This window comes from Bidens hawaiensis, unplaced genomic scaffold, assembly GCF_021521415.1.
Source record: "Bidens hawaiensis isolate Kalapana, Puna unplaced genomic scaffold, B.hawaiensis_p1.1 tig00033542_1, whole genome shotgun sequence".
NCBI lineage: Eukaryota > Viridiplantae > Streptophyta > Magnoliopsida > Asterales > Asteraceae > Bidens > Bidens hawaiensis.
The window spans coordinates 70,191-75,475 of record NW_027495758.1 but is presented as its reverse complement, the minus strand read 5'-3'; the positions used below and the strand labels follow the sequence as shown (position 1 = coordinate 75,475).

Genomic DNA, 5,285 nt, shown 5'->3' with positions numbered 1-5,285 from the left:
AAAACTGTAATTATAAATGTATAAAAAAATATTATTTAATTGAACATGAGAGAGAAATATAGTGTGTTTTAGTTTAAATATAGAGATGAGGATGGGGACGGGCTAGGAATGCTTTTAGAAAACTTCCTAACATTATCAAAAGGCTAAACGAAAAGGACTTTTGTGATTGCCAAACATTTTTTTTAATTATTGCATTTTTAGTTATTATCAAACTCAATCTCAAACATGTCCATAGATTTCTAAATAATAATTAAGTTGATGATTGGGCTCGAGCCTAAAACAAGCAAGAAAGTCCGACCTTGATATACCATGTGCCAAACTTCAATTTAGCAATCATATGAAAACAAACAATTAATGAACATTTTACTATCCGAATTAAATGTTAGGTATCACTTGTATATGTAATCACCTGAATGCAATTACGTACAATAAGATTACATGGACTGAATGTAATTACATGCAATAGGACTACGTATACAAATCCAACGTTTAATGAGCGAAGTATTTATAGACTATTCGATGAGAAGTTTGTTTATTTAAACCAACAAATACTAACAAAACTTTTCATTCATTTAATTAAATAAACTATTTATAGACTATTCGATGAGAAGTTTGTTTATTATTTTTGAATAGCGTTTGGATCCTCCGCCACCTGAGTGAGCCTTCCTGAGATGGGATGTCAACCGTCCATACTGATTTTGACGCTTCAGGCCTGACCCACTAAAAAACACCATCAAGGAGGAAACTCACACCACTGTGAGAAAACTCCCTTGAGTCAGGTTTCGAACATAAGACCTCTAGGATCCCAAGCCTTAACCATCATTCCCATGCCATTGAGCCAGAAGGCCAATGACAGAAGTTTGTTTATTTAAACCAACAAATACTAACAAAACTTTTCATTCATTTAATTAAATAAACGAGCATGAACTCCACATTCACCACATTCATTTGTGTACATAAACGTCCATGCACGTGTCAATAGAAAATAATTAAATGACGTTCATTTATGTTTTGTTTAGTTTATACTTGTTCATATATGTACGTTTGTCTATTTATTTGTGTTCGTTTAGTTTACACTTAATTCACAAATGTTTAGTTTACACTTAATTCACAAATGTACGTTTGTCTATGCACAATGTCTCAATTGGGTTATACGATCTCATTTATTTCATAAATAACAAATGAACATAAACAAGTGTTCACTATTTAGACGAACTAAATAACAATCGAACATAAACAAGTGTTCACTACTTATGTTCAGTATTTAGACGAGCATAACAATATATATTTGCCTGGTTATATATATATGTCTCATATATATTTATCTGATTAAAATTTGGCCTAAGACAACATTTATTTTACCAAATAAACTGCATTAGATGAAGTTGTATTAAACCTAATGCAACCCTGTTATCAGATTTTCTTTCAAATACAACCTTTTTAAAGCATTGCATTTGTAAAAACAGTTACGTTATCTAAAAGTTGCATTAGGTCTAATGCAACTTCACCTAATGCAGTTTTTTTTATACAATAAAGGTTGTCTTATATATATATATATTTATATATGATAATATATATTCATCTGATTAAATGTTTTGTGTTTAATTTCACTCCTTTTCATTTAATGGGCTGACTAAAAGAAAATTACTGCAACCCTTATAAGATCATTATAAGACTACAAAACTCCGCCTCTAAAAGTAATTTACCTGTCAAAAAGTTAAAACAAAATAGTAATTTACTTGTCTAAAAGTTAAATCAATAGTAATTTACTTGTCTAAAAGATAAAACAAAATAAAAATAAAAGGGAAACGAGAAAAGGACAACAGAAACATAACAATAAAAATAAAAACCTCAAGCCAAACGAATAAAACATAAAAAAGAGGATACCTTATTATTATTTTTCTTTTTTGATATCCATTTTCAAACACACTTTTAAAGTTTAACTCGAGATACAATTTCACATCAAAATACTATATAACGAAAAATACACATTCATAATCATAAAAACAATAATAATAACTTCAAATAATAGTAATAATAATAATCCACTTTGATCTTCTTCAATCTTCATCCTCATCATTTACAACTTGCTCAATCTTCATCATCTATGTCAAGAGATCATTCACCCACCCAAGATCCGGACCATTTACCCCCGAGCTCTCATTCTGCCTTGAATCACTTGTCCTGCTAACCGCGCCACCGTTAAAGCAAGCATCCATCCACGGATGGTTCACGTTCACAAATTCATTCTCCTCCACACTCATGGCCTCCATGGACCTCATAAGTTCACTCATACCATCTTTCTGCATAGCACACTTATTTCCCAATTGAGTCATACCGAAAGAATCAGCTCTACCAAGCCTGTCTGCAAATCGCGAGATCGGCGAAAACCCTGCTCCGGATTGGGCCGGAGAGAACGGTGGCGAAGCCGGTGGCGACAGGCCGTCTACTTCAAGGTTAAGAATTGAAGTAGGAGAGTTAGCATGATGAGTATCCAAATGGCACCGACAATGCGCACAACAATGAGAAGAAGTTTTTACCGGAGCAGAAGGCTCTGGTGGGACCACACGCAGCTGACGCGGCGTGTGAGCGAAAAAGCAGATTTTTCGTTGGCAGTTTTTGCCGTCCTTGCATGCTTCAGTCCGATAACGAGACGGATGAAGCCAGCATTCGAAAACCCCGTGAGCAAACTCACACAAATCACCACGGCTACAATTCCCACGACGAAAGTCGGCACACACGGTCCCCAGGTAATTATACCTACGGGGACATCTGCGGCGAGCCTTCTCGCCGGGATGCGCAAACGGGCAATCGGTCCAATCATGGGACCGACTGCGCGTGCACTTCCTCACCTTAAATTCATATATACGAAAATGATCCGCAGCGTAGGGATCGCCATCTTCGTCGTCCGAAGTATTATACGGCAAGAACTTCTTGAAAAGCGTCTCCTCAGGGTTAACCCGAGGAGACTCGTTATGGTACATGGCGTCCATGAAGGGCTCGGGGCGGCTAAGGAGCTTGCGGGGCGGGATATCGATATCCCAGAGCGATTTCTTGTTTGCGAGATAATGGTGGAGGCAACCACTGGCCATGATTGTAAGGGTTTGATTGATTGAGGGAGTAAAGAAAATGTTGGATTTTATCGGGAGAGAAAAGTGAAGAAGTGATGACGAGGATTGTTTTGGTATACGTGGCAAAAGAGAATGCATGCAGAGGCAGCTTAATAGAGACTGTCAACCCATTTGCAATTTTCTTTTTTGTTTTTATTGGGTTTGTTATTGCTTGTGATGTATGCAAGCATGTTATATTCTGTGTATTATAATCGTATGTCAAATGCACTGTGAATTATTATAATAACATAAGAAATACTATTGCATATTATTACCAGGGAATTCGTAATGTTAGTCCCCCTTTTCATAAATACTAGTTACCCTTTTTTTTTAAAGTGTATGGAACGACTCATTGTATACTAATAAATCTGAGGCGGAATATCAACCAGTATATTAATTTAATATTAGTTTTCTGATTTTTTGTCTAACTTTTAAGAATATTTTCAAAGAAAAAAACTCATCACTATTTAAAACTCTATTTGAATTAGGTTTTGATCTTGAGACGATAAAAATCTCAATCCTTAACTATCACTTGCATGTCGTTAGATCAACGGGCCAATTGCAAATAATACTATTTTAGAATTTAAATAGCTTTTATATATTTTACTGTACTAAAATTTTTGCAAGGTATAATTTAAGGGGTTAATCATGCCAGGTTAGCATGTTGATGGATAGTTGGTTGAATTGTTCAACCTGAGAATGACCTCTATTTTTGTTCGTGTAAAAAATATCAACTATAACTTGCACATATGTAAAACTTTGTTATCGAACATGTACCATTTAACTAATTTATCTAAATCTATCAAACTAGGTTGGCAGGTGATAACAAAGTAGTGAACGTGTTAATTGAGTTGGTGGTTTGCGAAAATTGGATTAAACGGATAGTGGGTTGAATGTTTAACTAAGCATATTGGCGAGCCGACCGACCTATTTAACTAAGTTGTTTAAACATGTCAAACTAAACACAATCCAATTTTAAACAGGTTAAATATGTCAATCCAAAAACCTAATTATTTTCAGGTCATGTTGGAAATTGTCACCCATATACATATAATTAAACATTTTTTTACAAAGTTTTTAATTGAACTTTTTTTTTTACAAAAATGTGTAGCACATTGCTGATAGAACAACTATATTACGATATCACTTACAAAAAAATATATATGTATAAACCTTTTTTCTTTCCCTTATGTTTTAGTCAATTACTTAGTAAAGAAGTAAGCTATAAGAGGAAGACCGCAGGTGCAATGAAACACCATCGAATTTTTGACTATCAAAGATAGGAATTAGTTGCAACCATAATTTTGTATCATTGCAAGTTTACTGAAAAACCAAACTCTTCCCGTTAAAGAAAATTAAAAATGAAACTTTAAACAAAAACTTTATCACGTATTTTGGTTATAGTTTATTTTTATTAGACAAATGACTTAAAGAGAGGTTTACCCCAAGGCGCCTCCTTAAGGATCATGGTTCTAAAAATCTGACTAGACGTCGATTAATCTTCGATTAATTCATATAAATCGCTAGTTCCCATCCGTCGCCCCACTAGCGCCTAGCGATTACTACAGCATTACTGGGGAGGTCGAGGATTCAAGTCCTGAAAAAAGAATTTTGCCAATACCCATTTACACAGGAGTGTTTGTCGTTCAAAAAGTGTAGAAACTAAAAGACGTCGAATTTAGATTCTTACTATTGTGTCAGTTATTCTACTAAATATATTTAAACTGTAACTAAATAAAATAGTCTTCTAGTTATATTCAATACACTCATTGATGATGTGTGACAAGCTTAGATTTATCTAAATGTAGAGCATGTTTGGATTGAGTTTGAAAAATGCTTATCGGCTTATTGGCTTTTTCGAAAAGCAATTTTTAAAAGCCAGGATTTGGGGCTTTTAGAAAACTGCTTTTTAACCCTTTTAAAAAGCTAAAATAAGAAAGTTTTTTTGTGATTGCCAAATACATTTTATTTTATTAGCTTTTTGAAAACACCAATAAGCCGATAAGCATTTTTCAAACTCAATCCCGAACATGCTCGTAATGAAAGGAGGATTGCATATGCACCTAAACACAGGGTCGTATACTCATATTAAGGCTCCCGGTACAGCTTATAATGATTTAAGAGGTCTTTTGTATGTAATATATGATACTAGGATTGGCCCCCGTGTTATGGGGA

At 34.3% G+C, this 5,285-nt stretch overlaps 1 pseudogene; it reads right to left on the bottom strand.

The window, feature by feature from the left end:
• Positions 1 to 2,099: 2,099 nt before the first annotated feature.
• Positions 2,100 to 3,097, bottom strand: LOC143585050 (zinc finger CCCH domain-containing protein 2 pseudogene; annotated as a pseudogene).
• Positions 3,098 to 5,285: the final 2,188 nt, after the last annotated feature.